This window comes from Nyctereutes procyonoides, unplaced genomic scaffold, assembly GCF_905146905.1.
Source record: "Nyctereutes procyonoides isolate TBG_1078 unplaced genomic scaffold, NYPRO_anot_genome, whole genome shotgun sequence".
Taxonomy (NCBI): Eukaryota; Metazoa; Chordata; class Mammalia; order Carnivora; family Canidae; genus Nyctereutes; species Nyctereutes procyonoides.
In genome coordinates this window covers 27253842-27272409 of record NW_026575047.1, presented here as the reverse complement: position 1 = coordinate 27272409, position 18568 = coordinate 27253842, and the positions used below count along the sequence as shown (strand labels likewise).

At 39.4% G+C, this 18568-nt stretch overlaps 1 long non-coding RNA gene across 1 annotated transcript; it reads left to right on the top strand.

Moving 5' to 3' along the window:
- Positions 1-251: 251 nt before the first annotated feature.
- LOC129510365 (uncharacterized) lies at positions 252-6475 on the top strand. The gene is made up of 3 exons (XR_008664579.1): positions 252-501; positions 1929-2051; positions 4057-6475. It is a non-coding gene; the product is annotated as an uncharacterized LOC129510365 (long non-coding RNA).
- Positions 6476-18568: the final 12093 nt, after the last annotated feature.

Sequence of the window (18568 nt, the reverse complement as noted above, 5' to 3'; positions counted from 1 at the left end):
AGCCAAGCGCCGCCAAGCCTCTCCTCTCGCCCGTGGAGCGGCGGTTCAGTGCGTCCCCCCGCCCCCGTTCCCTACGCAACACCACTTCCGGCCTCACCCCAGCCACCCACAGACATCCCACTTCCAGCCGGGAGTGGGCCGGCTCGGCCTTCTGCGCACGCGCAAAACCGGACAGCGGGGCCGCATTTTCTCGTCACAGAGCTCGCGCGGCAGTCTCGCGGTATTGCCTTCTCCCGCGGGAGTTATTTAAACGCTCGGGCGGTAACGCCATTCTGCGCGCTCCGCTGCAGGCTGACTTCCCTGAGGCGGTTTTGGAGACTGGACGTCCGGTTCCTGAGCCCAGTTGTAGCCCAGCGCAGACGAGGCTCGTTCCGACCGGGTCCCGGCGCCATGGGGGCGGAGAAAATGCTGCTGCCGGCTAAGGAGGCATTGCGGCTGCCGTGGCAGCCGCAGTACAACCAAGCGAAGCTGCTGGTGGCGCTGAGCCGCGTCTACCGCTCGGTACGCGCCGCCCCGGGCCTCGGCCGCCGCCCCTCCCCCCTTCCCCGGGGCCTCGACCGCCGCCACTCCCCCCGCCCCTCCCCCCCGGGCCAGCCTTCCCCAGGGGCTTCCGGGGACCCTCTGGACTCCAACTTTCTCAGCTTTCCCGACCCGGTTCGAAGAGGTCAAGAGACCTGCCCGAAGTCGCCCCCCCGCCACCCCAGCGACTTCCGGCCGCGGACCCCCGAGTGACCCGCGAGCGCTCGCCTGTCCTGTCAGTCTTTTTTTTTTTTTTCTGTCAGTCTTTATAAGAGGATTGTAGGGAATTTTGAGTTTTAGTACGTTTTACCTGGCTTGTTTAGAGACTCCTACTGTATTTAATAATCACAGTCTTGTGTCTCTTAAGGTTAACAGTTCACTGATTTTTAACATGAATCTGCTTTTCATTAACTAAGTTTAAAATAGATACGTAAATATACGTTTATATTTCTGCCAAGTAATGATTTTAGCGAAACAATTCTTATTGACAAAAATCAATAAGCACAATTACAAACAAGTGCATCTTTGTCACCAACCAGCTATTTTCCAGCTTGATAAACTTCTTGCTTTTCGTTACCAGAAATAGAAAAAGAAAAGAAAAAAACATTTATTTTCCTCAAGTTAATTTTTTTCATTTGGCAGGGTTACACAATGACAGGTTTTTTTTTTTTTAAAGATTTTATTTATTTATTCATGAGAGACACACAGAGAGGCAGAGACACAGGCAGAGGGAGAAGCAGGCTCCATGCAGGGAGCCCGACGTGGGACTCGATCCTGGATCCTGGATCCTGGATCCTGGATCCCCAGGATCACGCCCTGGGCCGAAGGCGGTGCTAAACCGCTGAGCCACCGGGGCTGCCCTAAAAAAAGGAACGACTATTTTTTTCACTAGATTTTTTTTTTTTTTAATGATAGAGAGAGAGAGAGGCAGAGGGAGAAGCAGGCTCCATGCACCAGGAGCCCAATGTGGGATTTGATCCCAGGTCTCCAGGATCGCGCCCTGGGCCAAAGGCAGGCGCCAAACCACTACACCACCCAGGGATCCCCTTTTCACTAGATTTTTAAACCTATTTGATTAGTAAATATTTTACATGCTCAGACTACCTAGGAAGAAATGCACTGAGAAGACTCGCTCCTTTCCTAATCCCCATCCAGTACAGTCCCTCATAGTCTTTTACAAATAACCATTTTTAACTAGTTTCTTGTGTATCCTTCAGGGTTTTGTGCAAATACAAGCAAATGAAAATATGTATAGGTTCTTATTTCCCTTCATTCCTCCTTCAGTGTTTTCTGTGTTGTTCTGCACTTTTTTCACTTAATAGTATATTCTGAAAAAAAAAGTATATTCTGTATACTCCTTATCATTGTCTAGTTACATCTCCTCATTCTCTTTTTTTTTTTTCTTTAAGATTTTGTTTATTTATCTGAGAGAGAGAGAACGAGTCCGAGGAAGATTAGAGGGGGAGAGAGAAGCACACTCCCCACCAAGCAGGGATCCCAGGACCCCTGACTCAGGACCTGAGCTGAAGAAGGTAGACACTTAACTGAATAAGCCACCTAGGCACCCCTTTCTTTTTTTTTTTAAGTTGTCACACATTCCATTTTATGGACATACCCCATTTTACAGTCAATGCACTATAGGCACACACTTGTGTTGTTTCCAGTCTTTACATATTACAAACGACGTTTTTTTGTTTAATCTCTGTGCCCAGTGTTGGGGGCTCACAACCCTGAGATCAAGAGGCATGATCTTGATCATGCCAACTGAACCATGTTTTATTGAATACGTATTTCCTACATTTGCAGGGGTAACTAATTGTCAGATTGTCTGAAGAGAATTGCTGGGTCAAAGAGAAAATATATTTGTAAATGTGGTAATTAAAGTTGCCCTTCATAGAGTGGTCCATTTTATCCTCCCAGCAGCCAAATATGTGAGGTATTGCTTTTTTTTTTTCCTTGCTCTTTTTTTTTTTTTTTTTTTTTTTTTAAGGGTGTGTGGGAACCATTGAAATATAATTAGGGGGATGTTTTTGACAGTAACATTTGTACGTAAAATCCTGAACAGTGTGGGAACAGGAGTTGCAATGATACACAATACATCAAAGGGAAATTATAAAAGGCAGTGTTGAATTGACACCAGTGTGCTTGTTGTTTTTAAACTGAAGTGTATGTATCTTGGTACATTTTTCTAAATAGACTGAAGGATGTGTAGAAGAATCAAAAGAATCTTTTGTAATCAAAATCTTTTTTTAGGGTTTTATTTATTCATGAGAGATACACAGAGACATAGGCTGAGGGAGGAGCAGGCTCCCTCTGAGGAGCCTAATGTGAGACTCAATCCTAGGACCTTGGGATCCCAACCTCAGCTGAAGGCAGATGCTCCACCACTGAGCTACCCAGGTGTCCCTATAATCAAAATCTTATGCTGCCTTCCTCCATAACAGAAGTAACTCAAAAATAGGGACACAAGAAATTATTACTCGAGTCTATTTTCCTTAATCTGTTTCTGCTGGATGGACAACTAAAAGTTAAGGAATAAAGATTTTAGTTTGATAAGAAAATATATCTTGGAGAGTCTTGGATCAGTGCTAGAGATAAAGACTTATCAGTGTAGTTTGTGGATGATTGGTTTTTATATTTCTGATTATCAGTAAAACATTTTAACAGGAGGCATTTGTTCATACCTTAAAAACATTATGATAATCTGTAAATAGGAAATCTGCAGTCGAGCGGGAAATGGAATTTGCAGTTTATTACTTGATTTAGGCAAATAGAAGGAAGATAAGATAGTGACATTTCAAGTTATATTATTTTAGTTTCTTTTGAACATACTCTAGAATAATTTTGTCAGTTTGTATTAACATTTACAGTGAATGTATGTATCATTTAAAAATTTACTGGGTTGAAAACTTTAAGAGCTTTTATAATTTAGAGAAAAGACATCTAAGAGTCTAAATTTATATATGATGATAAATAGGGGTGACTGGGTGGCTCAGTCATTTAAGCATCCGACTCTTGATGTCTCTGCTCAGTTCATGATCTCAGGGTTGTGAGATGGAGCCCCATAGTGGGCTTCGTGTTGCCCAATCTGCTTGTGTGTGTGTGTGTGTCTCAAATAAAATATTTAAAAAATATATTTGATGATAAATAAGCCAATGGTATGTGTACATACATAGACAATTCATGTTACATAAAAGTCACCTTATACATTTTTTCTGCAGAATAAACTATGACAAGCTAATTCACTATATAATTGTTTATAAAGGTTTAATTTATTTTTATAATGTTAGCTTTAATTTTAAAAACTTAAGAACCAGTTTAAGGTAATTATATTTAAATGAGCACTCAGGAAAGAAAGATTATTTTTTGGGTTCAAAATTACTGCATTCTAGCTTTGTTTTTTTTTTTTTTTTGCATGAATTGTACCTTCCTCATCAGTTATTAAATTGTAGAATTCTGAACTTGGGGAAAAAACAAATGGTTGTCATTATAATGCTACCTGGGAATAATTTATTTATTTATTTTTTTTCTTTTCAGGACTGAGGCAAATAGCAATGAAGTTCAGTGTTTAGTGCACCAGATTCTAAATAAGTTCTTGGGAAATATGCTGGAAAAAGGCCAGATTGATGATGTTTTGTGCATAAAATGGATGAAGGTCTTATTAGACTAAAAGATAAAATTCCATATGTGATGATACAGGCAATCCTGGCTCTTTCAAGGCTTAAGACCTATGGGTAATGATTGCCCCATGGTTAAAGATAGTGCTGCTTCATAGTTCTTGTTTGGTTTTGTGTGTAGTAAACTTTTCCTTATTAAATATATAATGAGAATGGAGAGTGTGTGATACATACACACACCTCATTTAAAGATAACATTATTTCAGTAGCATCCATTGATACCAAATGGATATGCTATAATTTACCCAGAATTAGGGCAGACCCACAGGTCAACCAAGGGCTCAGTCGCACAAGATTGCCCCTACTTCAGACACCAGCCACAAGTCTCAGGTATCCCCAAATTACTTGCACTTATACTTAACTAACTACAAATTTTGGAGATTCCTGTGACTGCCACACCCCCCCCTCAAGGTATGAAAATTCCAGGAATGATTGACAGAATTCAAGTAAGTGCTGTACTTACTATTAGAGCGAGTTTGTTGTAAAGAATACAGCTGAAACAGCCAAATGGAAAAGATGCATACGACAAAGTATGGGGGACAGAGAGTGCAGAGCTTCCATGACCTGTGTGGGTATCCCACCTTCCCAGGACATTGATGTGTTCACCAACCTGGGAAGCTTGAGCCTAGTTGTTTCAGGATTTTTTTTATGAGATTGCACTGAGTAGGTATGTTTGATTAAATCATTGGCTTCTTTGAACTCAATCTCTAGTTCCTCTGAAAATTCCATCCTTGTAATCACCTAATTGGCTTTTCAGGTGACTAGTTTCCATCCTAAAGTTATCTAGGGACCTTTCACCCCCACCTTGAGTCACCTCATTGCTATAAATTACCATAAAGTTGAAAGGGATTCCAGAATAACAAGACATTCGTATCACTCAGGACTTGCTGAGGCTTTTTGAGCTCTGAACCAGGGATAAAGATCAAATACATTTTTTATTATGCCATAAAAGAATATACCCACTATCTAAGTTGAGAAATGGAATGCTGAGATAACTTTTTAAGGGTCTTGTGGCTTTCTCTAAATGTATTTCCCCTTCCTTTCCAGAGGAAAACACTATCCTAAATGTTAACCATTACCTTGCTTTTCTTTAGAGTTTACTTTATTAGACTTTTAAGGCTACCTAGACGTATCCCAAAAATATGTACTGTATCTTTGCGTTTTTTCACCTTAATATAATAGAGTTACATTACATATACACTTTGATTACTATTTTTTCCATGTAGTACTGTTTCTAAGAATCTAAAATCCAAATTTATTGATGTAGCTGTAGTCCATTCCTTTTCACTACTAGACAGTATTTTGTTTTAGAAGTATAACAACTTGATTTATCCAGTCTCTTGTGTACTATTAGGAACTAAACTTCTATCAGCATTCCCAAACATGTGGAAGCATTTCTCTGGCTAATAATGCCTAGAGGCAGTATTACAGACTGAATTGTGTGTCCCCAAAATTCGTATGTTGAAGCCCTTACTCCCAGTAAATGCCTCAGAATGTGACTGTATGTGGAGATCAGGTCTTTAAAGAGGCAATTAAGTTAAAATATGGCCTTTGAAAGGTAGCCCTCATCCAACCTGATGTGTTTTATAAGAAAAAGAAATTAGAACATACAGAGAAAACACGGGATGTGTGCACTGCCAGAAAAGAGGCCTCGAGGGATCCCTGGGTGGCGCAGCGGTTTGGTGCCTGCCTTTGGCCCAGGGCGCGATCCTGGAGATCCGGGATCGAATCCCACATCGGACTTCCGGTGCCTGGAGCCTGCTTCTCCCTCTGCCTGTGTCTCTGCCTCTCTCTCTCTCTTTGTGACTATCATAAAAATTAAAAAAAAAAAAAAAAGAATTTGTTAAAAAAAAAAAAAAAGAGGGCTCCTGAACCCAAACCTGCTGACACTTTGATCTTTGGACTCAGAGCTTCTAAAACCAAGAAAATAAATTACTGTTGTTTAAGCCACCTAGTCTATACTATTTTTGTTATGGTAACCCTAGTAAACTAATACAGTTAGAATTGTTAAATGGTAGGATTATGTACATGTTCAGCTTAATTAGTGATCCTGATATATTTTTTAAAGTAATGGGATTAATTTGCAGTCCTACTAGCAGTGTCCTGAGAATTCTTGTTCTACATTCTTGGCCAAACCTGGTATTGTCAGACTTTACTTTTTCGAGTCTGGTAGGGGAAAAAATGAAAACTGTCATTTTAATTGCATTTTCCTGACAACTAAGAGTTGAATATCTTCATAGGTTTCTTGTTTCTTTATCAATAAAATGTCTTTAAATTTGTGTCCACTTTTCTGTTGTGCTGTTTGTTACTGATGGATAGAAGTTAACTTTTTTAAAAAAAAGATTTTATTTATTTATTCATGAGAGACAGAGGAAGAGACACAGGCAGAGGGAGAAGCAGGCTCCCTGTAGGGAGCCCAATATGGGACTTAATCCCAGGACCAGGATCACACCCTGAGCCAAAGGATGGATTCAACCAACTGAGCCACCCAGGTGTCCCTAGAAGTTAATTTTAATGTAAGTAAGATCCTTCGGTGACCTGTCCTCTTTATTTTTTTTCTGAATGTTGTGCTTTTACATTTGAATCCTCCTATCTGGAATTTTTTTTAATCTTTAATTTGAGGGAAGTACATCATTTTTTCTCATATTAATAACAATTGGCCCAGACCTATTGAATAGTCTTTTCTTTCTCCTCAGCTGGTCAACAGTGGCAGCTTTGTCATCAGAAGTCTGCATGGAATGTGGTCCTTTTTTCTGGTCTCTATTCAGTTATAAGTTTTGTCCAACACTAGACCAGCATCATGTTGTGGGTTTGTTTTTTTTTTTGTTTTTTTTTTTTTTGGTTTTTAGAGTATGTGTGAGGCGATGAGGGGCAGGCAGAAGGATAGTTAGAAAGGGAGAGAATCTCAAGCAGGCGCCACACTCTGTGCAGAGCCCAACGTGAGGCTCAATCCCACCACCCTGAGATCATGACTTGTGCCAAAATCAAGTCTGACGCCTAATCCAACTGAGCCACCCAGGCACCACAAAGTAGTCTTAATAGGTTTTTGTAATCTCTATATCTGGTAGTAGTTTAAAATTTTTGTTTTAAATGATATATGACATAAAATTATTTAACAGTCCAAGTGTACATGATCCTGAAACTGTCAAATATAAGAGTAGAGCTGCATATTTAAACATAGAAAATGGGTTTTGCTCCAAAAATTAAAAATTCTTTCAAGACCGCATAATTCAGATCAAACTAATGAGTCTTTTAAAAGCCATTTCTAATAAGGGACTCAAGTTTGGGGTATTTTGGATGAGGTTTTAGGTGAAAAAGCTGATGGGCCATGAGTCGATAAATTGTTGAAGCTGATTTAGTGTATTAATTTTATACATTTCAAGTGGTTTATTAGTACATACAGAGTATCACTTGTTAGATAATTTTATTAGGTCCTTACTACTTTTTCTGTCTTTATGTTAATATTTTATACTTCAAGAATTCCATTTTTTCAACAGGCTAGTGATAATATCAGGTGACATGTACATAATAGATTTGTAAGTCATACTTCTTTTATACTTATGAAAAATTTCAAAGAGATTAATAAAATTAACCATTATCAATATTTGTCCAATTTTGTTTCTGTTCCTTGCCCCTTAAATACCTGCCCCCATACCTACACATATACACACTGCATCATACTCTTAGCTAGAATTATTCTAAATCTTGGCCATCGTAGCATTTCATCTAATATCCAGTGTTTTCTAATTTTCTAAAAAAAGTCTTCACCCTGTTTTCTTTAATTAGGCTCTAAACCGTGTCTGTATGTTTCATTTGATTAATATTTTTTACCATGTCTTTTAATACATAATGGCTGTCCTTCCCTCCTTGAATTTATTTGTTGTAGCAGTTAGGTCATTTGTCCAGTTGAATTTAAGTTTAAATGATGGCCACATTAAAAGTTTTGAGGGAGGTGGGAGCGTTTAAAAATATGCAGTGGCTCATAAACATTCTGTTATGAAGAGATGAAAGACTGATAACATTTTTTAATCCATGTCCTAATATATATGAATTACGGATTATAAAGCAATGATATAATTTCATAAACCAGGTTTCTCATATCTTATTTCCTCTAACTTCCCTATTTATATAAATGGGTAAACTAAGGCTCAGAGAGTTAAGTATTTGCCGAAGGCCAAACATCTCATTTCATAGAAGTAGGGTTCTTGGGTGTCTGGGTGGTGCAATCCATTGAGTGTCTGACTCAGGTGATCTTGGGGTCGTCATGCAGGCTCCGTGCTTAGCAAGGAATCTGGGGTTCTCTCCCTTTGTCCTGCTTGCTCCTTTCCTCTCTCTCTCTGGAATAAAATATTTTTTTTTAAAAGGCAGAGGGGTGGGCACCTGGATGGCTCAGTCAGTTCAGAGGCTGACTCCTGATTTCTGCTCAGGTCATGATCTCAATGTTGTGAGATCCAGCCCTGCACCAGGCTCCACGCTCTGCAGTCAGTTTGAAATTCTCTCCTCTCTCTGCCCAACCCCCAACCCTGCTCGAATACTCTTGCGCCTTCTCCCCTCCCCGCCAATCTAAAAAAAAAAAAAAAAATAGGACTCTTCAACCTATTTCTTTTAAAATTTCCTTCAGTTGTAAATAACTCCATCTAAAGGCGTTTGTGCATCAGAAAAGAGGTGGTCAGCATAGCATTACTGCCCACCCAACTGGTTTTTGTAACTGAGAAGGTAAGACATGGTATGTTTGTAAACTTCTAATTCCCTTGTGTGGTTCTCTGTTTTGCCCTGCCAGTGTTGTAACTAAGACCTGACTTTGAAAGTAGTGGGGAAGGGCCTTAGGACTTTGGGCTGAAGCCTGGTATATCTAGGTTAGGAAGAATGCAGGACAATCTTTTTTTTCCTTAAAAATGTATTTATTTTAGAGAGCCCGGGCAAGGGGTTGGACAGACAGCAAAGGGGCATAAACTCACTGAGCATAGAGCCCATCGAGAGACTCAGTCCCATGACCCTGAGATCATGACCTGAATGGAAATCAAGAGTCAGACACTTAACCAACTGTGCCACCCAGGTGCTCCTGCAATAGAATCTATAGGCCACAATAGTAGTCCGTTATTTGGTCCTAAGTAATTTTTTGAAAAGATTTTATTTATTTGAGACAAAGCAAGCATGAGCAGAGGGAGAAAGAGAGAAGCAGATTCTCTACTGAGCAGGGATCCCAACGCAGGGCTGGATCCCAGGCCCCTGCGATCATGACCTGAGCTGAAGGCAGCCACTCAACTGAGCCACCCAGAAGCCCACTAAATAATTTTTCACTTAGGAATTTGTTCACCTCATTTCTTTTTGTACTAGTATGCTTGCTTTGTTTCCCTTTTTGGTTTCTATTTGTCCTATAAATATTAGCTCTAAGTTAATTTGAAGAAAATGAGTTATGTAACAAGATACAGGAAAACTAGAGGGAAGTTACATTTCTCTACAGCTTATGTAACTGAACAGATGCTTTGTAATCAGTGATGCGAAAAAATCTTCTATAAGCCTGGTTACACTTCACTGAAATATCTTAGAGTTGCTTCATCTGTTTGATATGTAAAAGTGGCCTGCAGTGGCAGGCTGTTTTCCTTTCTATGACTCCCAGTGAACTGTTAGGAATTTGCAAAAACAATGGTTGTAGGTAATGACATTAAAAGCCATTACTTTGATTATTTTCCAACAATAGAAATATGTTAGCTGATAGGGAGAACGGAAGGTTATATAACCAAAAACTTTAATGAAGTGATACCTCTGTAGGAAAAAAAAATCACATATGAATCCACTTAATGTATAAATGCAACAAAGAATCCCAAGTAAACGCAATGCAAATAAAAATTGGGGAGCATTTTATTTAATATGACAAATGTGCTGTCTTTATAAGTTCATTCCATTGTGGGATACAGGAAGGCAATTCCCACGTCTGATACATTATTAACACCTGTTTCTTGTGTTTTTATTTGGATTAAGTGTTAAAAGTACTAATAGTACTACAGTAATTCTGTTTTGTAATGTACAATCTTACTCATCCAAAAGAATGATAAAGTTAATGTCTCATAAGCACTGTTTAGTGTTTATGAAAAGTAAATGATGTTTTTATGTTCTTTAATTCTCAAGTATAACTCAATTTTTTATTCAAGATGTTAGAGAGCAAGTGACTATCCAGACATTTTTCTTGAATGCTTCAATTTTTTTTTTCCCTGGGACATAATGGTTAAAAGGTTGAGATAGGACAGTAATAGTAAAAAAAAAAAAATTACAATATGAAACACTGCTTTTCAAGACATAGGGCAATGAAGGATGTAAGCCCTCATGGGGTGGAAGCAAACAAGGTGAGTTCTATGATTACTCCAGCTCACTGCTTTGAGAGAGTTTCTGTTCTAAACCACAGCACAGGGAGAGGGAGATGGAGAGCCTGGTGGAATGTTTGACAAGACAAGGCTGAGAGTCTGGTGAAACCAAGATGGCTAGAGTTTGTAGGACAGAGTAGTAGAGAGAAAATAGCTGCACAGAAAGAGAACTCAAAATTTGAAAGGACTCTCCTTGACATTTCAGGTGAGCACTAATCAGTGCATGTAGCTGAGGAAAGGAAAAGACCATGCAAAGTTAATAGAGCATCTCAAAGAGGGCTGGGAATAATGGCTGTCCCCACACGACTGGAAAATTTCATCAATCTCAGACATTGGGTAGAGTACATAGATGGGTTTAACCACAGTTGGTAATGATTGGTACTAGGCTGAGCATCGTTCTGTCCTGTCTTGTGTTTATTTATTTTTTTTTTTTAAAGATTTTATTTATTTATTCATGATAGTCACAGAGAGAGAGAGAGAGGCAGAGACACAGGCAGAGGGAGAAGCAGGCTCCATGCAGGGAGCCCGACGTGGGATTTGATCCCGGGTCTCCAGGATCGTGCCCCGGGCCAAAGGCAGGCACTAAACCGCTGCGCCACCCAGGGATCCCCTGCCTTGTGTTTAAATCAAGACCTGAAAGCATCAAATTGTTTCCAAGTAACTATACTAGAACAAAAACTATCAAAGATGTAAATAAGTAGGGAAATAGGACATAATGAGACATATCAATTGAAACTGACATAGATGTTAGAATTTGCAGACATACTGTTATACATACAACTATTCCAATTGTTGAAAAGTAGAGACATGGATGATGGAAAGACAAACTTTTAGAGATAAATGTGTGAAATATAAAACACCATTGGGACTACTGGCAGACTTGACATTGAAGCAGCAAAGATTCATGAGTCTGAAGACCTATCAATGGAAACTCCAAAAATCAGAAAAAGTTTTTTAAAAGCATCTAAGGTAACAGACTAAGGAGTGGAGAAGAAATATGAAGAACCTTTGAAGAGGTGATAGCTAACAAGTGTCTGATTATGATGAAAATTATAAACCCACAGATCCAAGAAGATCAATGAGTCCCAAGTACAAGAAGCATGAGAACAAAGTACATCAAGGCACATAATTGTTTCATACCAATGAGAGATTAAAAAAAAAAAAAAGAATTTCTGGGTGGCTCAGTGGTTGAGAATCTGCCAGCAGCTCAGGTCATGATCCTGGTCCAGGGATCAAGTCCTGCATCAGGATCCCTGCAGGGAGCCTGCTTCTCCCTCTGCCTATGTCTCTGCCTCTCTCTCTGTCTCTCATGAATAAATAAATAAAATCTTTAAAAAACAAAAATATCAGAGGATAAAGGCACTATCCAAGTAATTTAGAAACAAGGTTAAAATAGAATGACATCAGATTTCTTTTAGAAAGCAAATTGTTGAAGTCAGTATATATGATATACTACAAAGAATGCTGTCAACCTAAAATTCTATGCCCAGTGAAAATATATTTTAAAAACAAAGGCAAAGGGCACCTGGGTGGCTCAGTCAGTTAAGCCTCTGCCTTTGGCTGAAATCATGATCCCTGAGTCCTGGGATGGAGCCTGGTGTCAGGCTCCCTGCTCAGTGAGGAGTCTGCTTGTCCCTCTCTCTCTGCTCCTGCCCACCCTACTTGGGTGCTCTCGTGCTCGCTCTCAAAAATCTTTAAAAAAAAAAAAACAAAGGCAAAATGCTTTTTCAGACTAAAGGTGAAAGAATTCATCACCAGCAGATCTATTACATAAGAAATGTTAAAGGAAGTCAAATCTTTTCAAGCAGATAGAAATACACTAGAGACCAAAAAACTGTGGTCTGCAACTTGTTATTTAACTGCCCATAAGCTAAGAATAGTTTGTACTTTTTAAGAAAAGATATTTATTTATTTATTTATTTATTTATTTATTTATTTATTTATTTACTTGCTTGCTTGAGCCAGGAGCGTTCACACAAGAGGGGAGGAGGAGTGAAAGAGGCAGAAGCAGACTCCTCACTGAGCAGGGAGCCCTATGCATGGGCTTGATCCCAGGACCCTGAGACCATGACCTGAGCAGAGGGCAGCTCACCCAACTGAGCCATAAAATCTAAGATTTTATTTATTTATTCATGAGAGGCAGAGGGGGCTGGGAGCAGAGACACAGGCAGAGGGAGAAGCAGGATCCTTGCAGGGAGCCTGATGCAGGACTCGATCCTGGATCCCCAGATCACACCCTAAGCTGAAGGCAGATGCTTAACCGATGAGCCACCCAGGTGTCTCCCCCCCCAAAAAAAAAAAATCTTAAAAAGAAAAGTATAATTTTAGCTTATTTCCAAGTAGTTTTTATTTTTTTAAGGATTTTTTATTTATTCATGAGAGATACACACAGAGAGAGAGAGAGAGGCAGAGATGCAGGCAGAGGGAGAAGCAGGCTCCATGCAGGGATCCCGATGTGGGACTCGATTCTGGGTCTCCAGGATCACGCCCTGGGCCAAAGGCAGGCACCAAACCGCTGAGCCGCCCGGGCTGCCCTATTTCCAAGTAGCTTTTAAATTTTGAGATCTTGGGATCCCTGGGTGGCGCAGCGGTTTGGCGCCTGCCTTTGGCCCAGGGCGCGATCCTGGAGACCCGGATCGAATCTCACGTCGGGCTCCCGGTGCATGGAGCCTGCTTCTCCCTCTGCCTATGTCTCTGCCTCTCTCTCTCTCTCTCTCTGTGTGTGTGACTATCATAAATAAAAAAAATTTTTTTTGAGATCTTATGCTTTTATTTTTAAAATGCCAAAAATTTGATAAACCCACATATTAAATAATCTTTATTATAATCTTCTGTATTTTTTCTTTTTACAATGTGGCTAGAATAACAGGGTGCTTGGCTGGCTCAGTCCTTGGAGCATATGACTCTTGATCTTGGGGTTGTGAGTTTGAGCCTCCCACTCTGGGTGTAGATATTATTTAAAAATCAATTTTTAAAAAGATTTTATTTATTCATGAGAGACACAGAGAGAGAGGCAGAGACACAGACAGAGGGAGAGGCAGTCTCCCTGTGGGGAGCCTAACATGGGACTCTATTCTGGATCATGACCTGAGCCAAAGGCAGACGCTCAACCGCTGAACTACCCAGGCATCCCCAAAATAAAATCTTTAAAGAAAAAAAATACATAGCTTGAATGAAATGAAGATTTGCTATTTAAAATAAACATTTTTTCTCCATATTTCCATTATTTTACCTTCCAGCTCCAGTAGTTGAGCTGATTTGAGAGAAAAAATACTGTTTTCACTTCATACTATAAAAAAAATGCTTTTTTAATAAACTTTTTCTTAAAGTAATCTCTACATCCAACATGGAACTTGAACTCATGACCTTGAAATCAAGAGTCGCATGCTCTACCAACTGAGTCAGCAAGGCACTCCTTCACTTCATACTTAATTATTTTTAAAAATATGGCTTATGTCCAATTTGTATTAGTTTGATGAAAGTGTAACAAGCTACAAATTAGAATGGGGAAGGAGATGGGGTGACTGGGTGACAGGCACTGAAGGGGGCACTTGACGGGATGAGCACTAGGTGATATGCTATATGTTGGCAAATTGAACTCCAATAAAAAATTTAAATAAATAATAAATATAAATAAAGTAAATAATCTAAAATTAAAAATATATACATATAAAAAATAAAATAATTAAAAAATAAATAAATTAGAAAACGTCACACTGCACATGGGCTGAACATCTACAGCTGAAAATCTTGATACTTTCTGTCTGCAGTAGATGAAATGCCTTCACACGCTAAGCCACAAATAATTGGATTATATTAACCAAACATTTAATTGTACAATTATGAGCCTCTCAATAAAGCGATAGTTAAATTGGCCATCTTATACCAGGAAAGGGAATGAGAAGGCAGCCATCAAACTATCCTAGCAATTCATATTTTATTTATTACCTCCTTTCCATTATTTGATTCTCATAAGTTACCAAGGTTGATCCTGGTATTTGTGGCAATAGACATAGTCCTTGCTCAGACTTTAGGCAAGTTGCTCTGGCATTTTCTATTAAAAAGATTTGTTGGTTTCAATTCACAATTGTCTTGTGGCCTGTTGTTTAAAAAAGCACTATACTATGCTATTTAATTTGCATTTAGAGGCAATATAAGACTTTGCTTGGACTCATTTGAATGTAATGATGGATGAGTCTTCCCCAATCTGCCTGTCAAATAGGATACTGCTACTTAGTATGAAACTCATAAAGAATACAAGTTGTTTAATATGTGTTAAATAAAACTTCCATTTTAACAAATATTAAATTCCTGTAGAAAATGCCAAGTGTTATGCTAGGCACTTATTTTTTTAATGAAGATCTTATTTATTTATTTATTTATTTACTTACTTATTGAGCATGAGTTGGGGGAGGGGCAGAAGGAGAGAGAGAGTCTCGAGCTGACTTGACATGCAGCCTAGAGCCCAATGTGGGGCTCAAGCCCAGGACCTTGAGATCATGACCTGAGCAGAAGTCAAGAGTCAGATGCTTAACCAACTGACCCACCCAGGCCTAGCCACTGCTAGACACTTTATGATGTTTTATAATGGATTGCCATAAACGTTAAAAACCTTGCTTATGACCATGTGGTGGTTTAGTGAAAGAGCCAAAGAATCTAAGTACTGTGATGTGCATTTAAGCTCCTTTAATGAGCTTAATGCTCAAATCATTAAGCATGGGATAAAATTTCTTGATTAGTAGTTTGAAATTGTAATAATACTAATATAATTTATAACTTCACTTAATTTTTAAAAAAATTTTATATAGTTTTTGAGAGAGAGGGGGAGAACATGGATGGGAACAGAGAGGGAGAGGGAGAAGCAGACTCCTGGCTGAGCAGAGAGCCCAATGCAGGGCTTGACCCCAGGACCTAAGACCATGACCTGAGCTGAAGGCAGACACCTAACCGCTTAACCAAATGAACCACCCAGGTACTCCTATAATTTCACTTTAAACTGGGAAGTACTCAACAACTAGTGATTTCTTTTTAAATGAGTCTTATTTAATGCCAATGAACTGGAAACAGTACCAATGTTTAAAACCCTGATCTAGTTAGCAATTTGGGTGAATTTTCTCCACTAATACCACATTGTGTAAACAGGCTGCAGTTTCATCAGAATTACAACAAACAACAAATACCTCATATTTAAAACAGGAAAGTCAAATCAGCCTAAAAGATTTAAATTACATGTGAACAAGACAACAAAATGGTTTTTATTGTTTGCTTAATCCAAAATGTGTTTAAAGGAATGGTTTCTCATCTTGATTCAGGGTGCTTTTAGTACTGCTTCCATCTGTAGGAGCATTCTCCCCTAAGCCTTGCTTTTCCTCCTATAGGCTGGCAAAGGACATTGGAGCAACGAACACACAAAACTACTGTTTATGCATGGTTAACGATGGTGGTGATTTTGTAGCATTCTGGGCACTTCCTACCCATGAAATAGGATTTGGGGCTCTGCCCCAGGCACGTCTTCTTGTGCTTCCTCTTCTCTCTGGAGACTGGTGGAAGAGGTCCTTCATAAGGATTTATGTTCTCATGGGGAGGTCATCACCACCAGGTAAGCAGTCTTTTTAAAAGGAGTGTGTCAGCAGGAACTTGAGGCAATTTTGTCTGCAGTGGGCCTCCAGAAATGTGACCTAGCTTTCTCTCACGTCAACCAAAGGGTTTGGCTTGCAGTCATGAACACTTGTGACCCAGATTCCTTTGGAGGAGTCCTTTGGAGAAGATAGATGCACATATACTGTAGTCTTTAGAATCCTGGCAACAGTCAAATGCATCTCAGGTGACAGCCCATGTTTTTTGCTTTTCTCCTTAAATGCCAGAATTTCTTTGTAATTTTGGATTGAGGGCCAGAGAGTCTCATCCTAAATTTGTGTTCCTTTCCTCAGATAAAATTTAGCTCTTCTCAAATGGCATAAAATCATTTTTATTATGTTTAAAAACATTTATTGAGACTTTAGTATGCACAAAGCTCCGTGTTAGGCAGTGGAATTGGTGAGGGGTGTGGGAAGGGGGAGACAGTTGTAGCTTAGATCATATCCTTTGAGTGTTCTCTGCAGGCACTCTGGACTCAAATAATATTAAATATACTTGGCATACTGTTAGGGTGGCCCCATAAAAGTTTCACCAAATTTTCTTTTTTCTTTCTTTTTTTTTCTTTGTGTGTGTGTATGTGTGTGTATGTGTGTGTGTGTTGGCTTGGTGGATTCTCCAGCAACCTTCCACCAAATTTTCTGTGATGACTTGAGCAAGGCAGATCATCCTAAGGGAAAAAGAAATGAGTTGGACTGGTACTAAAACCATTGTTGGAGTAAAGGAGGGATTCTGAATATGATGGCATGGCTGTACCTCAAATTTGTCCTGGCTCAGATTCCTGAGAGTATATCTGATGCCCAGGGAGCTAGAGGCAACCCTACTTTAACAGTATTTCACAAGGAAGAAAGCTATTCTTTTAGTACTTGTGGCACATAGCTCATTCTGACAAGCAGAATACAGGGCTCAAAGGAAGAACTGGAGAACCACAGCGGCTCACTTGTCATGTGGGGTAGCAGCCTAGCTACCGTGGGAGAGAATCTGCTACTGAGTATGTGGGAAACATTCCTAGGGAGTCAGGAGTACTTTGTAGTATGATGGATTTTGCTGAAGCTACATGTCCTGCACTTTCTAGAGGAGCAATGAATGAGTAAGATTCATATATTGATGATATTGTGACCTCATTTGTACCTGTGGGCTCTTGGAGCCTGGGGCACTATGGTTATACAAGGATAAACAAAAGTATCCCTACTTTGAAAGAGAGCCCACTTTAGTGAGGAAAAAGACACATTGATATCAATAAAAATAAGATGCAATGTATTCGTCATTGTAAGGGAGATACTGCACTGGTTGCCTTATTGAACAGCACATAGAAGTATTATGTAGAATCCTGGGTCCTATTCTGTAGAAATCGAGGTGTTTTTAACTAAAAGTCATTTAGCATATCTGTGTTTTAGATATACAAGTTCGTTTGGTGGAACAATTGAATGAGAAGCAGCCAAAATTAAGGAGACTGATAGTTCAATCAGAACATCAATTGGCCCTAACTTAGGTCTGTATTAGTGTGAATAGAGAAGAGGGGGTGGATCAGAGATGTTTAAAAGGACTATGTATCTTATTAGATATTGAAGTAATGGAGAGTGAGAGCTTTTAAAATAACTCAAAAATCTTTAGAGGCAGTATTTCTTTTTAAGACTTTAAAAAATATTGCTACACCAGGTGGGGCTTGAACTCACAACCCCAAGATCAAGAGTCACATGCTCCAGCCATTGAGTCAGCAAAGCATCCCTGGAGGCAATATTATGTACACTAAAACATATAGGTTCTGAGACTATACTGTGTAGATTTGAAACTTGACTCTGCTGTTCCAGGATTGCCTTGGGCAAATCATGTATCCTGTCCATCTCAGTTCTTTCATCTGTAAAATGCAGATGATAGTAGTATCTATACTTCATACAGTCATTCTGTGTGAATAGATATAATTTAATACCAAAGGAGTCCTTAGAAGAGTGCCTGGTACTCAAGTTTGTTTGCTATCATTATTTTAGCTAGGGTACACAGCTCATCTAACTAGATGAGCAGCAATAATAGTCACTGAAATGAAAATACAGAGGATTGACAAACTCGGAGGTCAGAGAAAATGGTGAGTTCATTCTTGGATATACTGAATCTGGAGTTCCTGACCCATTGTACTCACACAGTGTTTGTTGAAAAGTAATAGAAATGAGAAGATTTTTCCTTTTTTTTTTTTAAGAGTCTAAGCCTGCTTTTTTTTTAAAAAAATATTTATTTATAATAGTCACAGAAAGAGAGAGAGAGAGAGAGGCAGAGACACAGGCAGAGGGAGAAGCAGGCTCCATGCACCGAGAGCCCAACGTGGGATTCGATCCTGGGTCTCCAGGATTGCGCCCTGGGCCAAAGGCAGGCGCCAAACCG